The sequence below is a fragment of the Erinaceus europaeus genome, chromosome 23 (assembly GCF_950295315.1).
Source record: "Erinaceus europaeus chromosome 23, mEriEur2.1, whole genome shotgun sequence".
NCBI classification, from domain to species: Eukaryota; Metazoa; Chordata; class Mammalia; order Eulipotyphla; family Erinaceidae; genus Erinaceus; species Erinaceus europaeus.
Genome location: NC_080184.1, coordinates 2156690 through 2175537, shown reverse-complemented (window position 1 = coordinate 2175537; position 18848 = coordinate 2156690). Strand labels below are relative to the sequence as shown.

Sequence of the window (18848 nt, the reverse complement as noted above, 5' to 3'; positions counted from 1 at the left end):
CACCATGCACAGCACCCAGGGAGCCCATGGAGGGTGGGCAGGGCTGTGGGGTCTCTCCTCTCTCAGCACCATGGACAGCATCCAGGGAGCCCATGGAGGGTGGGCAGGGCTGTGGGGTGTCTCCTCTCTCAGCACCAGGCACAGCACCCAGGGAGCCCATGGAGGGTGGGCAGGGCTGTGGGGTCTCTCCTCTCTCAGCACCATGGACAGCACCCAGGGAGCCCATGGAGGGTGGGCAGGGCTGTGGGCGGAACATAGGCCCTTGCTACTCGCTATTGGTCAAGCGAGACGTCACTCGCTCAAAGGGCTCTCTCTCTCTCTCTCTCTTTCTCTCATTAATAAAGCAATCTTTTTAAAAACAAAATCACCTATTTCCAGGTGTGAAGTTTAGATCAAGATGGTTACAGATTAAAAAAATTGTTTTTAATGTCTTTATTTATTGGATAGATATAGTCAGAAATCAAGAGGGAAGGTGGAAATAGAGGGAGAGAGACAAGGAGACCCCTGCAGCCCTGCTTCACCACTCAGAAAGCTTTCCTCCTGCAGGTGGGGACTGGGAGCTCGAACCCAGGTCCTTGTGCACTGTAACATGTGCGCTCAACCAGGTACGCCACCATCCGGCAACCGCCCAACCCCCATAAAAAAATATATATATATATTTTAAGAGGTTTTGACTATTTTTAAAACATTTATTTATTTATTTATTTATTTTCCCTTTTGTTGCCCTTGTTTCGCATTGTTGTTATTATTGTTGTTATTGACGTCGTCATTGTTGGCTAGGACAGAGAGAAATGAAGAAAGGAGGGGAAGACAGAGAGGGGGAGAGAAAGACAGACACCTGCAGACCTGCTTCACCGCCTGTGAAGCGACTCCCCTACAGGTGGGGAGCCGGGGGCTCGAACCGGGATCCTTGTGCTGGTCCCTGCGCTTTGCGCCACCTGCGCTTAACCTGCTGCGCTACCGGCCGACTCCCCATAAAATATTTTTTAAGAAGTCATTCTTAGAGGCTTCTCATGAATAGAACTGACCAAACGAAAGGAAGGAGACTGGGAGATAGCTCACCGAGGAAGCACACACTTTACCATGCACGTGGACCTGGGTTCCAACCTCCCGAAACCATGTTGGGGCAGCGGGGGACCTGGGACGTAGGGGAAGCTTCAGCAGCAGTGGAGCAGGACTTTGCTCCCCTCTCCCTCTCACCTCTCTCTCTTACTCTCTTTCGAAAGAAAGAGGAAGAGGAGGAGGAAAAAATAAAAGAAGGAGAAGGAGGAGGAAAGGTTTTGCGGGGAAAAAAAATCCTGGGAGTCGGGCGGTAGCGCAGCGGGTTAAGCGCAGGTGGCGCAAAGCACAAGGACCGGCGTAAGGATCCCGGTTCGAACCCCGGCTCCCCACCTGCAGGGGAGTCGCTTCACAGTCGGTGAAGCAGGTCTGCAGGTGTCTTTCTCTTCCCCTCTCTGTGTTCCCCTCCTCTCTCCATTTCTCTCTGTCCTATCCAACAACGACGACAACAATAACAACAACAATAACTACAACAACAATAAAAAACCAACAAGGGCACAAAAGGGAATAAATAAATAAATAAATAAATAAATAAATAAATAAGGGGGGAAATGGTTTCAGGAGCAGTGGATTCATGGTGCAGGCACCGAGCCCCGGCAATAACCCTGCAAGCAAAATAAATAAATAAAAATTAAAAAATTAAAAAAAATTCATTCGCAGGGTAGGAGTAGATAGCATAATGGTTCTGCAAAGAGACTCTCACGCCTGAGGCTCTGAAGTCCCAGGTTCAATCCCCTGCTCCACTCTAAGTGCGATCTGAGCAGTGGTCTGGTAAAAAAAAAAAAAAAGAGAAAAAACTTTATTCACAAAGCCAGGGTGGGGGGTTGTGTGCCCGTCAGACTTGGTTCACTGGGACCTGGGAGATGGTGTGGTGATTCTGCAAGAGACTCGCCCCCACCCCAACTTGAAGTCCCGAGGTCCCAGGTTCTGTCCCCAGCACCACTATCAAGCAGAGCAGAGCTGGGCTCTGGGGAAAATAATAACAGAGACTTATTTACAAAAACTGGGTGTGGGGGTCGGGCGGTGGCGCAGTGGCTTTGGCGCACATGGCACAAAGCACAAGGACCGGCGTAAGGATCCCGGTTCGAGCCCCCGGCTCCCCACCTGCAGGGGAGTCGCTTCCCAGGCGGTGAAGCAGGTCTGCAGGTGTCTGTCTTTCTCTCCTCCTCTCTGTCTTCCCCTCCTCCCTCCATCTCTCTCTGTCCTATCCAACAACGAACGACATCAACAATGGCAATAATAGTAACCACAACGAGGCTACAATAAGGGCAACAAAAGGGGGAAAAAATGGCCTCCAGGAGCGGTGGATTCATGGTGCAGGCACCGAGCCCCAGCAATAACCCTGGAGGGGAAAAAAAACAAACAAAACTGTGTGTGACTGTGTTCCTAGTTAAGACCTTACTTATTTGTTTATTTATTTGTTTACTTTATACCAGAGCATGGTAATACAAATAAATATTTATTTTATTTTTTGCATATTAAAAGGGACAGTTTCATACAGAGAGAGAGAGAAAGAAAGTAAAAATTGGCCACGGGGAGTGTCAGCACCAATGGCAATAAAAAATAATTCAATTAAAAAAAAAAAGTGGGTGGAGGGGGGGGGGCACAGTGGATAAAGTCTTGGACTCTCCGGCCTGTGGCCCCGAGTTTGATCCCTGGCATTATTATAATTTTTAAATTTCTGTATTGGGGGATTAATGTTTTACAGTCGACAGTAAATACAATAGTTTGTACATGCATGACATTTCTCAGTTTTCCATATAACAAATTAATCTTTAATAATAAATAGAAAACAAAAATGCATGTATTTTAAGATTTAAAAAAACCCTAATCTTAAAAAAAAAAACCTTAAAACACAAAAGCAAATGTTAAAATAACCCCAATCTTTAATATAAAAACCCTAGGCTTTAATAATAATAACAATAATACTAGATACTGAAAACACCGAATTCGGTCAAATCCAAGCTTCCCAGATACCCTCCGTGGCCACAAAATTACCTTTGGACTTGTGACTCAGTTTTATTTATTTATTTATTTTCTTTTTACTCGTTTTAACAAAAAAATATTTTTATTAAAAAAACAAAACAAACTCAGCTTGCAGAAGCCGGACGACCATTCCTGGAGGCCTGGTCACGATTTCTGGGGATAAATGCGTGCTCCCCCCGGAGCCCCAAACTCAGCCATCCGGGAACCCCCCCAAGTCCCCCTCCATCAGGTCTCCACCGCCGCCAATCCCCCCTTTTCAAAACGCGCCTCCCGCCTGGCCCCACCCCCTGTACTCTGATTGGTCGGAAGAGGTCCTCTACCCGCCCTTCGGAAGATTGGCAGCCTGACTGCCAATAAACGCGCTTCACAGCCCTGCATCCCGCCTCTGTGCACCTGGTCCTGCCTACCGGTTGACTGACAATCCCGTTGACCAATGGAAACACCGTACTGCCAGAAGTCCCGCCTCTAGTCGTCTGGTTGACCAATGGGAGCCCGAAATGGCCAGGCGCTCCGCCTTCTCTGCATTGGTGGGGGCCCGCCCTTTGAGTGAGTGACGGCTCGCTTGACCAATAGCGACTAGCACGGGCCTATGTCCCGCCCTCTCCGTACCTCTGAGTGACTGGCCTATAGGCTCGTCGTCGTACGGTTCCGCTTCCCGCCCTCTCCGCGCCTAGAACCCGCCCCCAATTAGGATTGGCAGCCTGCTTGACCGGTAGAAGCTCCGCGGGGTCCTGGTGCGCAAGCTTTCTCAGCGCCGGGAACCGCCCCCTGAACGACTGACATTTCGAATAGCCAATAGGCGCCTCATAAGGCCCTTTGCCCCGCCCCCTCCGCGCCTAGAACTGCCCCCTCTTGGATTGGCAGCTGGATTGACCAATAGAAGCCCCGAGCGGCCAGACGCCCCGCCCTCTCAGCTCCAAGCAGCGCCTCCTTTGAGACTGGCATCCCGTTGGGCCAATAGGAGTGCGGCAAGGCCCCTCGCCCCGCCCCGCCCATGCCTAGAACTTCCCCCTCTTGGATTGGCAGCTCCGTGGACCAATAGAAGCCCCGCGCGGCACGACGCCACGCCCCCTGAGCACCGGGAACCGCCCTCGAAGCGACTGGCATCCCTTTTAACCAATAGAAGCGCGGCACGGCCTTCCGCCCCGCCCCCTAGGTCTCGGGACCCGCCTCCCGATCCGGACTGGCAGGTCGACCGACCCATAGCGGCGCCGCGCGGCCCGGAGCCCCGCCCCCGAGGCGGTTGGCGGGCGGCCGTTGCGGGCGGGCGGGCGGGGCGCGGCGCCTGGTAACGGTTGCCGGTGACAACGCCCCTCCCGGCGGCGCGGGCGGGAGCGGCCGCCATAGAGACTGTAGCCCTGGAGACTGTTACCAACCGGCCGACACGCAGCGCCGCCGCCGCCGCCGCAGCCGCCGCCGCCGCCGCCGCAGCCGCCGCAGGAGCCGCTGCCCGAACTCCCGGCCGAACTCCAGGTGAGGGGCGGCGTGGGTGCGGGCGGGCGGGACCCCACTCCGGCCGGGCGGCGACACCCCGACCTCCGCCCGCCGCCGCCCAGACGCCCCGCGCCCCACTTGCGCGCAGTTCCCGCCCGGCCGGGGCGTCCGGCACCTCGGATTCGGGGCCCCTCCGCCGCGCAAACTTTGCGGCCGCCCCGCCCCGGCGCCTCGTGGGGGCCTCCCCGCCCCGCCACCTGCGGGCTCCCGGCGCCCGGCTCCCGGCGCCCGGCTCGGCCGCGACGCGCACACGGGTGGGGGGTCCCGGAGCCCCGGCTTGTCTCCGCTTGAGCACAGTCGTCGTGCGTCGGGGCCTCAGATCAGGGCGCCCCCGGTAGGGGGACACTCAGCAGGGGGACTTCAACTAGGGGGACACTCAGCAGGGGGACACTCAGCAGGGGACTTCAACTAGGGGGACACTCAACAGGGGGACACTCAGCAGGGGACTTCAACTAGGGGGACACTCAACAGGGGACACTCAACAGGGGGACACTCAGCAGGGGGACACTCAGCAGGGGACTTCAACTAGGGGGACACTCAACAGGGGGACACTCAACAGGGGGACACTCAACAGGGGACACTCAACAGGGGGACACTCAACAGGGGACACTCAACAGGGGGACACTCAGCAGGTGGACACTCAACCGGGGGATACTCAGCAGGGGGACTCTCAACTAGGGGGACACTCAGCAGGGGGACACTCAACAGGGGGACACTCAACAGGGGGACACTCAGCATGGGGACACTCAACAGGGGGACACTCAACAGGGGGACACTCAACAGGGGGACACTCAGCAGGGGGACACTCAACAGGGGACACTCAGCAGGGGGACACTCAACAGGGGACACTCAGCAGGGGGACACTCAGCAGGGGGACTTCAACTAGGGGGACACTCAACAGGGGGACACTCAGCAGGGGGACACTCAACTAGGGGGACACTCAACTAGGGGGACACTCCACAGGAGGAAACTCAACAGGGGGACACTCAGCAGGGGGACACTCAACAGGGGGACACTCAGCAGGTGGACACTCAACCGGGGGATACTCAGCAGGGGGACTCTCAACTAGGGGGACACTCAACAGGGGGACACTCAACAGGGGGACACTCAACAGGGGGACTTCAACTAGGGGGACACTCAACAGGGGGACACTCAACAGGGGGACTTCAACTAGGGGGACACTCAACAGGGTACATTCAGCAGGGGGACCTCAACTAGGGGGACCTCAACTCAGGGGACACTCAACAGGAGGACGTCAACTAGGGGGACACTCAACAGGGGGACACTCAACTAGAGGGACACTCAACAGGTGGACACTCAACAGGGGGACACTCAACTAGGGGGACATTCAACAGGGGGACACTCAACAGGGGGACACTCATCAGGGGGACACTCAACAGTGGGACTTCAACTAGGGGGACACTCAACAGGGGGACACTCAACAGGGTACATTCAGCAGGGGGACCTCAACTAGGGGGACCTCAACTAGGGGGACACTCAACAGGGGGATGTCAACTAGGGGGACACTCAACAGGGGGACACTCAACAGGGGGACCTCAACTAGCGGGACACTCAACAGGGGGACACTCAACAGGGGGACACTCAACAGGGAGACACTCAACAGGGGGACACTCAGCGGGGGACACTTAACAGGGGGACACTCAACAGGGGGACACTGAAAGGGGGACACTCAACAGGGGGATACTCAACAGGGGGACACTCAGCAGGGGACACTTAACAGGGGGACACTCAACAGGGAGACACTCAACAGGGGGACACTCAGCAGGGGACACAACAGGGGGACACTCAACAGGGGGACACTCAGCAGGGAGACCTCAACTAGGGGGACACTCAGCAGGGGGACACTCAACAGGGGGACTTCAACTAGGGGGACACTCAATAGGGGGACCTCAACTAGGGGGACACTCAGCGGGGGACACTCAACAGGGGGACTTCAACTAGGGGGACACTCAATAGGGGGCCCTCACTAGGGGGACCTCAACTAGGGGGACGCTCAACATGGGGACACTCAACAAGGGGACCTCAACTAGGGGGACACTCAACATGGGGACACTCAACAGGGGGACCTCAACCAGGGGGACACTCAACAGGGGACCTCAACTAAGGGGACACTCAACTAGGGGGACCTCAACTAGGGGGACACTCAACAGGGGGACATGCAACTAAGGGGATACTCAACAGGGGGACACTCAACATGGGGACACTCAACAGGGGGACCCTCAACTAGGGAGACTCTCAAATTAGGGGACTTCAAACTAGGGGAACCCTCAACTAGGGAGACCCTCAAACTATGGAGACCCTCAACTTGGGTGACCCTCAGACTAGTGGGGCCCTCATACTAGGGAGACTCTCAACTAGGGGGATCCTCAAGCTATGGGGACCCTCACCTAGGAGGACCCTCAGATCAGGGGACCCTCAAGCCAGCAACCCTCAAGCTAGGGGAACCCTCAAATCCTAGGGACCCTCTTGTCAGGGGACCCTCCTATCGGGACCCTCAAACTAGGGGGCACTCATACTAGGGGGACCTCATATGAGGGTGCCTGTCCCAGTTCGGGACGCCAGATGCCGGGCTAGCTTTGAGGGCGGGAGAGGGACGACCAGGGACTCATGGCTGAGCTGGGAACATGGGAACACGGTTCAATCTTTGTTGAGCGGGAATTCAGTTCGATCTAGCTCTCTCTAATCACAATCCTGTCCTGTATGTCTCCTGAGGCGGAAGTGTCAGGAAGAGGAAGTACGTAGGATAGGGGGTGGGGAGAAGGAAAAACCAGCGAACCAGTGGGGATTAAACCAGTGCGAACAAAACACTGATGTAAACAGACCACAAGCAATGCAACAGAAGGGGTCTTAGAAGCAGAATTTAGAAGCAGACCAACAGAGGGGACCCTCAAATCATGGGGACCCTCATATCAGTCACCCTCAAACTAGGGGGACCCCTTCCCATCCTCCAACTTTTCCCCCCAAATGTCCTGAATCAGGGGTTTCCCCAAAAGATGGAGGGTCTCTTCTCGCTTTTTTTTGTTCCCCCCGAATCCTTCATTTGGGGAACCCAGAGACACCCCTGCCTAGTCTCTCTCTCCATCAAAACTCCCTGAATTTGGGGGTGGGTGCCCTGGACTCCCTGCCCAAACTCTTACCTCGAAACTCTTTGAATTGGGGTGGGGGGCTCTTGGGATCACCCCCTTCTCCCACTCACCCCCACATCCTTGACGTGGGTGCACCACCCAGGCTTGTCCTATGACCCCTGAGCCCCATGCCGCCTTCCCCCAAAGCAGATCCTTGGACCTGGGGTGCATGCCGCATGATGGACGACCCTCCATGCACCCCAAAAGCTGATGCGCGTGTCTTTGGGAGCCCGCCCCAGCAGGAAGAGCCCCCAACTCCTTTGCACCCCACTTCTTGGACATGTACCCCAACTCCCCTGTTTAGCGCCAAGCAGAGTTTCTGCTGACTCCTGACTCTGGGGGTTTGGTGTTTGAGTCAGGGGTGGGGGGACCCTGGGGGGCTCTCGCCTGCACCCCAGTGCCCCCCACCGGGGCCCCACTCAGGTGGCTCCTCAGCAGTGAAGGGGGGGACCCAAGGGAGACAGGCTGGGAGGGGCCCCACACCGCGCCCCCTGTGCCCCCACCTCACAGTCCCTGGCTGCGGGGGGCTCTGGGCAGAAGACCCCCCAAAACCCAAAACACCGTTTCCCGTGCCATGGCCCCTTCTTCCTGCTCTGAAGCGGTTGGCCGGCCCTTGTCACCCGTGAACAGGTCAACAATGGCCATCAGGACTAGGGGTGCCTGGCCGGTGGGGACCCCATCTCTGGGGGAAGACAGACTGGAGCCCCTGCCTGAGAACTGAGTGGCATCAGCACCTCGGGGACTGAGTGTCTTGGGTGCCTGTCTCCCCCTGGAGTGTCAAATGTACCTAGAGGAATGGGGGTGTGGGGTGGGGCAGAGGCCATGGGCTGGGGGGCTCCTTCCGGAGGCCACACTCAGTGGGTCAGATGAGGATGTGGAGAGACAGCCGGTACCCCGGGGTGCTCCCCAAACCCCATTCTCCAAGAGACCACAGCAAGTCCAACGCAGACTTGGGGGCACCTCTGAGCTCTCTGTGCCTCTCTGTCTCTGGCTCTCAGTGTTGGGAAACTGGGAGGGCTTGAAATGAGGGGGTCATCTATCCTCTTTTCTATTTTTTAAATTTATTTATTTAACCGTTTGTTGCCCTTGTTTTTTATTGTTGTAGTTATTATTGTTGTTGATGTCGTTGTTGTTGGATAGGACAGAGAGAAATGGAGAGAGGGGGAGAGAAAGACAGACACCTGCAGACCTGCTTCACCGCCTGTGAAGTGACTCCCCTGCAGGTGGGGAGCCGGGGGCTCGAACCCGGATCTTTAAGCTGGTCCTTGCGCTTCCAGGCCATGTGGATGTGTGCTTAACCGGACTCCCCATCCATCCTCTTATCAGACTCACAAAGCTCCCTGCATTCCTGATACTATGGCCTGCTCCCTTATCTACACAATCATTGTTTTGCCTGAAAGATCCCCACCCATTGCATTCCTTTGGTCTATCTTCCTTCTACCCTCAAGACCCTCCCTGCCTGCAGGGTATTATTATTTATCCTACCAGTTCAAACCCACAACAGTTGCTAAGGAAGTTCCTACCTTTCCAGCCTCCTTTTGCCTTTCTCCGCCCCTTTCCAAACCATGTCAAGCCATTTCCTTTTCCGACTTGCCACTTCCGGGTCCGGCCTTTAAAAGCCTGGGTTCCCTGATCACTGAAGAATCGAATTGCCTCGCCACCTCAGTCTGTTTCTGAGTCATCTCCCTGCTGTCGCTGAGTGAGTAGCAGCCAGGCTGGCTCCAGTCACATTCTCTTCAACCCAGAGAGGACACGCCCAGGAAGAGGCACCCCCACACCAGCCCACCATCTCAGAAGCTTTCCTACTCCTCTCCCCCTCCAGTTATCAGCTCACCCTGCCACCTGGATTCTTTTTTATTTTTAAAGATTTTATTTATTCATGAGAAAGATAGGAGGAGAGAGAAAGAACCAGACATCACTCTGGTCCATGTGCAGCTGGGGATCGAACTCGGGACCTCAAGTTTGAGAGTCCAGTGTGCCACCTCCCAGACCACCTACCTCTTGATCCTTGTCTCTTTCTTTCCCTCGCGCTCTCTTATTTCTTAATTTTTAAAATTTTTTTAAATTTTATTTTTATTTATGTATTGTTATTGGATAGACAGGCAGAGAAGCTGAGAGGGGAGGGGGGAGATAGGGAGGGAGAGAGACAGAGAGACACCAGCAGCCCTGCTTCACCACTCGGGAAGCTTTCCCCCTGCAGCTGGGGATGGGGGCGGGCCTGAACCTGGGTCCTTGCGCACTGTAGTGTGTGCACTCAGCCCCCTCCATTTCTCTCTCTCTCTCTCTTCTTTTTCCTTTTATTTAAAAAAGGAGACATTAAAAAATCCGTAGGATAAGAGGGGTACAACTCCACACAGTTCTCACCACCAGATCTCTGTATCCCCTCCCCTCCCCTGACAGCTTTCCTATTCTTTATCCCTCTGGGAGCATGGACCCAGGGTCGTTGTGGGATGCAGAAGGTGGAAGGTCTGGATTCTATAATTGCTCCCCCGCTGAACATGGGCATTGACAGGTGGATCCATACTCCCAGCCTGTCTCTCTCTTTCCCTAGTGGGGCAGGGCTCTGGGGAAGCAGAGGCTCCAGGACACATTGGTGGGGTTGTCTGTCCAGGGAAGTCTGGTCAGCATCCTGCTGGCATCCGGAACCTGGTGGCTGAAAAGAGAGTTAACATACAAAGCCAAACAAATTGTTGAACAATCATGGACCTAAGGGCTGGAATAGTGCAGATGAAGAGTTGGGAGGTACTCACTGCAGACTCTAGTGTACATTTTGCCCTAGTTTATGAACACGTTTGAACATATGCTCTATCTCAGGGGACCTGGTCTATATCTAGGGTTTGGGGACTTTGTTAGGAAGTGAACCGCCTGGAATGGAATTAGAGAATCCTATGAAAGGAAAGGTCTCACCCGAGTAATGAAGCTGAAGGGTTGTCATTCCACACCTGAAGTCTCTGGACACAGTCTGAAGTGAAGCAAGCTGGGCTGACACTCCTTGGCGTTGATTAGATTGTGATTGGCGGATGCAATATTCTTTGATATGAATTGAGAGAAGCATGCAGGAAAGTGGGCCCCACCCGAAGATTCCAGAACTGGGGGAAAATATAGGCTCTGTAGTGGAAATGTGAGGTTTCTGCTGCCTTAGGGTTCAAGAGGACAATGGATAGTTATTGTTATCAACACATTATTTGGTAATTGGGTTAGCTTTGAAAAGTCCCTTTGTTAAGATTTGCTGTATAATACCCAGTATCTTGTATATAGCTGTGCCACCGGTTGCTTCTGTTCTCCCTGGTCTAGGCTTTTGAGAGAGTCAACATATCAAAGACTCAGCCTATGTATTAAAAAGACTCAGTCTGTACTTTAAAAAGTTTGAGACATACAATCAAATTTTCGCCTCTCATATTAATTAGACCGTGATTTATATGACTACACTTTAATAGCAGTGTACATAGACACCATTCCCACCAGCAAAAGACTGTGTCCCATCCCACCAACCCCCTCCTCCCCTGGCTGCCCCGGGAAGCTGAATGTCCACTCTCCCCTTCACCACAGGGTTTTTACTTTGGTGCCCTACTCTTGATTTAATCAGGTCCTGCTTTTTGTTTCCCTTTCTGTTCTTCTTTCTCAACTTCTGTTGATGAGTGGGATCATCCCATACTCATCTTTATCTTTCTGACTTAGCTCACTTAACATAATTCCTTCTAGCTCTGTCCAAGATGGGTCAGAGAAGGTGGGTTCATTGTTCTTAACAGCTGCATAGTATTCCATTGTGTATATATACCACAGCTTTCTCAGCCACTCATCTGTTGTTGGGCACCTGGGTTGCTTCCAGGTTTTAGCTATTATGAATTGTGCTGCTATGAACATAGGAGTACACACCTCTTTTTGGTTGGGTGTTATGGAGTCCTTGGGGTATAACCCCAGGAGAGGAATTACTGGATCATATGGAAGGTCCATGTCTAGCCTTCTGAGAGTTTTCCAGACTGTTCTCCACAGAGGCTGGACCAATTGACATTCCCATCAGCAGTGCAGAAGGGTTCCTCTGTCCCCACAGCCTCTCCAGCATTTGTTGCTGCTGTCCTTTTTGATGTACGCCATTCTTACAGGAGTGAGGTGGTATCTCATTGTTGTCTTTATTTGCATTTCTCTGACCTGGAGCAGTTTTTCATGTGTTTGTTAGCCTTTTGGATCTCCTCTGTAGTGAATGTTCTGTTCATGTCCTCTGCCCATTTTTGGATGGGGTCATTTGCTTTTTTGGTGCTAAGTTTGCTGAGCTCTTTGTATATTTTGGTGATTAGTCTCTTGTCTGATGTCTGGCATGTGAAGATCTTCTCCCATTCTGTGAGGGGCCGTCTCCCGGCCCTGCAGGGACTTTGTCAGGCCTGTGTCTCTCTGTCTGTCTGCCTACCTACCTATGTATCTATCTATCTATCTGGAATTCAGATAAAGGAGAAAGGGGCTGGCATAATAGTTACCTGGGCAGTGTGTCACCCTGTTACATGTTTGACCTGGGTTTGATCCCAGCCAGGGTCCCTTCCACTCTCTGTCCTTCCATCCCTACCCTAAAACATGAAGGAAGGGAGGGAGGGAGGGAAAAAGCAGGAGTCGGGCGGTAGCGCAGCGGGTTAAGCGCACGTGGCGCAAAGCGCAAGGACCGGCATAAGGATCCCGGTTCGAGCCCCCGGCTCCCCACCTGCAGGGGAGTCGCTTCCCAGGCGGTGAAGCAGGTCTGCAGGTGTCTGTCTTTCTCTCCCCCTCTCTGTCTTCCCCTCCTCTCTCCATTTCTCTCTGTCCTATCCAACAACGACGACATCTATAACAACAACAATAATAAAACAAGGGCAACAAAAGGGAATTTTAAAAATATAAAAAAAAAAGAGAGAGAAAGAAAGTGAAAAGGAAGGGGCAGAAGTCCAGTGGGAGCAGTGACTCCGCCCATGTGGAGACCCCCGCAGCAATAATAACTGTGACAATGATCATGATCATAAAATTACCTTGACCTGTCTGAGTTTGAAGAGTGGAGGGCAAATCCACTTATATCCTGGCTTTTTTCTGTCCTCCTCCTTTAAAAAAATTTTTTTCAAAAATTGTCTTTATTTATTGCACAGAGACAGCCAGAAGTCAAGAGGGAAGGGGGAGGTAGAGACAGACAGACACCCACAGCCCTGCTGCACCACTCGGAAAGCTACCTTCCCACAGGTGGGGACTGGGGGCTCGAACCCGGGTCCTTGCACTTGGTAATACGCGTGCTTAACCAGGAGTACCACCGTCCGGCCCCTCCTGCCTGCCTCCTACTCTCGCCCCGCCACCCCCTCCCGCTGCCTCCTCTCACCAGGGCACTGCTCACCTCTGGCCATTATTGGTGGTGTTGAGAATCGAACCCAGGACCTCTTGTGCGCAAGTCCCATGTGCTGTCTTTCTGGCTCCCGTGGACTTTGCACGCACTGTCTCACTGCTTCCGAGCTGCTTTCTCTTCCCGGGGCTCGGACCTGGATAACCACAGTAATAATCACCACCACAATGATAAAGCAACAAGGGCAACGAAAAGGAAACACTAGACTCCAGGAGCAGTGCGCTGCCCCACTCAGTAAGTTCTCTCTCGGCCCCTGTGGACTTTTTTTTTTTTTAAATAAATATGTCAGGAATGTTATTTATTTGTTTGTTTATTATTAAGAGTTGGGGCAATTTGAAAAAAAAACTACATAATCTAGGAAGAAAAGAACAATCCGGGGGGAAAGTCAGGCTGTTGTGAGTGCATCAAATACATGCAGAAAGAACCCAGTTTCAGGGGCTCTGAAATGGTAATGCAGCACTGGGTTAAGCGCACAGAGTACTAAGCACAAGCAACCCCGCAAGGGTCCTGGTCTGAGCCCTCAGCTCCGCACCTGCAGGGAGGAATCTTCACAGGCGCTACAGCAGGTCTGCAGGTGCCTCTTTGTCTCTGGCTCTGCCTCCCCCTCCTCTCTCAATTTCTTTCCGCCCTACCCAATAAAATGGGGGGAAAATGGCCTCCAGGAGCAGTGGAGTAGTGCAGGCACCAAGCCCCAGCAATAACCCTGGAGGCAGAAAAGAAAGAAAGAAAGAAAGAAAGAAAGAAAGAAAGAAAGAAAGAAAGAAAGAAAGAAAGAGGAAGAAAGGAAGGAAGGTTTCACCATCAACCCAGAAACAATACACCTAGTTATTAGAAAGCAGGGGCAAATGTGTCAACAGCTTTTAAACATCGGCTTATTTATTTATTTACTGAGAGACAGAAAGAGGCAAGCAGAGCCTCCCTGTGGCACATGAAACGCTAGGGCTTGAATTCGGGACCTCAGGCCTGAGAGTCCAGCACCTTATCCACTACACCACCTCCCCCGGGCCACATTTTGGTTGTTTATTGTTGTCATAGTTCTTATTGTTATTGGTGCCATCACTGTTGGATAGGACAGAGAGAAATGAGAGAGAAAGAGAGACACCTGCAGACCTGCTTCACCGCCTGTGAAGCAACTTCCCTGCAGGTGGGGAGCCGGGGGCTCGAACCGGGATCCTGACACCAGTCCTTTTTTTTTTTTTTTTTTTTTTTTTTTTGTAAACTTACCCTTAAGTTGTCTCCTGTCTAGAGGTGGAAATCCCTCCCAGGTTACTCAGATTTTGACGGTAGATAGACCTTAACCCCTAAAGACATCTATGACATAACAAAACCCTTGTTTGTCCAAAGTATACCTGTTCTTCCTCCCCAGAGCTCTGCTCAGCTCTAGCTGATGGTGGTGCTGGAGCTTGAACCTGGGACCTCAGAGCCTCAGGCAGGAGAGTCTGTTTGCAGAACCATCCTGCTGTCTCCCTGACCCTGATTTTTCTTGTCGATTTGTAATCACTCTTTACATATGTGGGATTTTTTTTTCTCCCCAGAGCCCTGCTCAGCTTTGGCTGATGGTGGTGCTGGGGATTGAACCTGGGACCTCAGAGCCTCAGGCAGGAGAGCTATTTTGCATCACAATTCTGCTGTCTCCTTGGCCCTGCCTTGTTGATTTGTAAGAGCTCTTTACGTATGGAAGATATTTTTCCTCTCAGAGCCCTGCTCAGCTGTGGCTGATGGTGGTGCTGGGACTTGAACCTGGGACCTCAGAGCCTCAGGAAGGAGAGCCTTTTTTTTTTTGTAATATTTATTTATTCCCTTTTGTTGCCCTTGTTTTATTGTTGTTGTTATTGATGTTGTTATTGATGTCATTGTTGTTGGATAGGACAGAGAGAAATGGAGAGAGGAGGGGAAGACAGAGAGGGGGAGAGACAGACAGACACCTGCAGACTTGCTTCACCACCTGTGAAGCGACTCCCCAGCAGGTGGGGAGCTGGGGGCTCAAACCAGGATCCTTGTACAGGTCTTTGTGCTTTGTGTCACCTGCGTTTAACCTACCGCCCAATTCCCAGGAGAGTTTTCTTTTGGAGAACTACTGTGCAGGCAGCTCTGTGCAGTAAGCATCTCCGCAGTGGTCTTCGGCGGAAGGGGGGAGGGGGGGCACTGCTATTCAGAGAAGGCCCTTGAGCCAAGACAGAATAGTAGGAGAGAACCTGCTCTTCTGCTTGTTCACAAGATAGACTTTTTTGACCCTGTGGTAGGAGAGAGGGCCCCGCTGGGCCGGGGGGGGGGGGAGGAGTGGAGAGTCAGAGGCCCCCCAGGTGCTGGGGATGAGCAGATCCCACAGTGCCATTCGTTCGCTCATTCATTCATTCATTCATTCTGGTGGGCTTTCTACTTTTAAAAGTACATCATCCTTTTCCATGTTTATAAATAGAGTGGGAGAGGCATCAAGGAGAGACCCCACAGCCCTGCCCACCCTCCATGGGCTCCCTGGGTGCTGTGCAGGGTGCTGAGAGAGGAGAGACCCCACAGCCCTGCCCACCCTCCATGGGCTCCCTGGGTGCTGTGCCTGGTGCTGAGAGAGGAGAGACCCCACAGCCCTGCCCACCCTCCATGGGCTCCCTGGGTGCTGTGCCTGGTGCTGAGAGAGGAGAGACCCCACAGCCCTGCCCACCCTCCATGGGGCTCCCTGGTGCTGTGCAGGGTGCTGAGAGAGGAGACACCCCACAGCCCTGCCCACCCTCCATGGGCTCCCTGGGTGCTGTGCAGGGTGCTGAGAGAGGAGACACCCCACAGCCCTGCCCACCCTCCATGGGCTCCCTGGGTGCTGTGCAGGGTGCTGAGACAGGAGAGACCTTACAGCCCTGCCCACCCTCCATGGGCTCCCTGGGTGCTGTGCCTGGGCTTCTTGCATCAGGACCCTGCTGTCACCCGCAGATCTTGTCCAGCCAACCCGTGTACCCACCCTCCCCACACCCCACCTCTGCCTTTGATCCTGAAACACACAGCAGAGAGCCAGCCTCTCTGAAAAGTCACCGTTCACTCGACTCTCACCACCGCCCAGCCCTTCCTGATGCAGAGGGTCCCGGGGTCTGCCCCAACTGTCATGTGGTCCTGTTGTGAATAATCACTGAACCTGGTTGAGTGCAGACATTACAGTGTGCAAGGACCTGGGTTCGAGCCCCTGGCTCCCCACCTGCAAGGGGGAAGTTTCACAAGTGGTGAAGCAGGGTTGCAGGTGTTTCTCTCCCTCTCCCTCTCCCTCTCCATCTCCCTCCCCCCTCCCTCTCCCTCTCTCTCTCTCTCTCCCTCTCCCTCTCCCCCTCTCTCTCCCTCTCCCCCTCTCTCTCCCTCTCCCTCTCCCTCTCCCTCTCCCTCTCCCTCTCCTTCTCCCTCTCCCTCTCTCTCCCCCCCTCTCTCTTCCTGGCCAGGGGGAGGTGGAATGAGGCAGTCTGGACCCAAATCCTTCATGGTGACGACCACCAAGTCCCCGTCACTGGTGGGTGGAGAGCTCAGGGTCCCCATCACTGGTGGGTGGAGAGCTCAGGGTCCTGTCACTGGTGGGTGGAGAGCTCAGGGTCCCCATCACTGGTGGATGGAGAGCTCAGGGTCCCCCCATCACTGGTGGGTGGAGAGCTCAGGGTCCCCCCATCACTGGTGGGTGGAGAGCTCAGGGTCCCCGTCACTGGTGGGTGGAGAGCTCAGGGTCCCTGTCACTGGTGGGTGGAGAGCTCAGGGTCCCCCCATCACTGGTGGGTGGAGAGCTCAGGATCCCCCCATCACTGGGGGGTGGAGAGCTCAGGGTCCCCGTCACTGGGGGGTGGAGAGCTCAGGGTCCCCCATCACTGGTGGGTGGAGAGCTCAGGGTCCCCCCGTCACTGGTGGGTGGAGAGCTCAGGGTCCCCCATCACTGGTGGGTGGAGAGCTCAGGGTCCCCGTCACTGGTGGGTGGAGAGCTCAGGGTCCCATCACTGGTGGGTGGAGAGCTCAGGGTCCCCATCACTGGGGGGTGGAGAGCTCAGGGTCCCCCCATCACTGGTGGGTGGAGAGCTCAGGGTCCCCCATCACTGGTGGGTGGAGAGCTCAGGGTCCCCATCACTGGGGGGTGGAGAGCTCAGGGTCCCCCCATCACTGGTGGGTGGAGAGCTCAGGGTCCCCCCATCACTGGTGTGTGGAGAGCTCAGGGTCCCCCATCACTGGTGGGTGGAGAGCTCAGGGTCCCCCCATCACTGGTGGGTGGAGAGCTCAGGGTCCCCGTCACTGGTGGGTGGAGAGCTCAGGGTCCCATCACTGGTGGGTGGAGAGCTCAGGGTCCCCATCACTGGGGGGTGGAGAGCTCAGGGTCCCCATCACTGGTGGGTGGAGAGCTCAGGGTCCCCGTCACTGGTGGGTGGAGAGCTCAGGGTCCCCGTCACTGGTGGGTGGAGAGCTCAGGGTCCCCCATCACTGGTGGGTGGAGAGCTCAGGGTCCCCGTCACTGGTGGGTGGAGAGCTCAGGGTCCCCGTCACTGGTGGGTGGAGAGCTCAGGGTCCCCCATCACTGGGGGGTGGAGAGCTCAGGGTCCCCATCACTGGGGGGTGGAGAGCTCAGGGTCCCCCCATCACTGGTGGGTGGAGAGCTCAGGGTCCCCCCATCACTGGTGGGTGGAGAGCTCAGGGTCCCCCATCACTGGTGGGTGGAGAGCTCAGGGTCCCCCCATCACTGGTGGGTGGAGAGCTCAGGGTCCCCGTCACTGGTGGGTGGAGAGCTCAGGGTCCCTGTCACTGGTGGGTGGAGAGCTCAGGGTCGCCCCATCACTGATGGGTGGAGAGCTCAGGATCCCCATCACTGGGGGGTGGAGAGCTCAGGGTCCCCCCATCACTGGTGGGTGGAGAGCTCAGGGTCCCCCCATCACTGGTGGGTGGAGAGCTCAGGGTCCCCCCATCACTGGTGGGTGGAGAGCTCAGGGTCCCCCATCACTGGTGGGTGGAGAGCTCAGGGTCCCCCCATCACTGGTGGGTGGAGAGCTCAGGGTCCCCATCACTGGTGGGTGGAGAGCTCAGGGTCCCTGTCACTGGTGGGTGGAGAGCTCAGGGTCCCCCCATCACTGGTGGGTGGAGAGCTCAGGATCCCCCCATCACTGGTGGGTGGAGAGCTCAGGGTCCCCGTCACTGGGGGGTGGAGAGCTCAGGGTCCCCCATCACTGGTGGGTGGAGAGCTCAGGGTCCCCCATCACTGGTGGGTGGAGAGCTCAGGGTCCCCGTCACTGGTGGGTGGAGAGCTCAGGGTCCCCATCACTGGGGGGTGGAGAGCTCAGGGTCCCCCCATCACTGGGGGGTGGAGAGCTCAGGGTCCCCATCATTGGTGGGTGGAGAGCTCAGGGTCCCCGTCACTGGTGGGTGGAGAGCTCAGGGTCCCCGTCACTGGTGGGTGGAGAGCTCAAGGTCCCCCCATCACTGGTGGGTGGAGAGCTCAGGGTCCCCGTCACTGGTGGGTGGAGAGCTCAGGGTCCCCCATCACTGGTGGGTGGAGAGCTCAGGGTCCCCCATCACTGGTGGGTGGAGAGCTCAGGGTCCCCCCCATCACTGGTGGGTGGAGAGCTCAGGGTCCCCCATCACTGGTGGGTGGAGAGCTCAGGGTCCCCCATCACTGGTGGGTGGAGAGCTCAGGGTCCCCCCGTCACTGGTGGGTGGAGAGCTCAGGGTCCCCCCATCACTGGTGGGTGGAGAGCTCAGGATCCCCCCATCACTGGTGGGTGGAGAGCTCAGGGTCCCCCCATCACTGGTGGGTGGAGAGCTCAGGGTCCCCCGTCACTGGTGGGTGGAGAGCTCAGGGTCCCCCGTCACTG

At 55.1% G+C, this 18848-nt stretch overlaps 1 protein-coding gene across 2 annotated transcripts in view; it reads left to right on the top strand.

Annotated features, from left to right (window-relative positions):
* The first annotated feature begins 4397 nt into the window (after positions 1–4397).
* The window catches only part of RFX2 (regulatory factor X2), a 58270-nt gene continuing 43819 nt past the window's right edge, over positions 4398–18848 (top strand). For both annotated transcript variants that reach the window (XM_060181969.1, XM_060181968.1), the window contains exon 1: positions 4398–4518. The gene's annotated coding sequence lies outside the window, so the exon portion shown is untranslated. The remainder of the gene's footprint in view (positions 4519–18848) is intronic.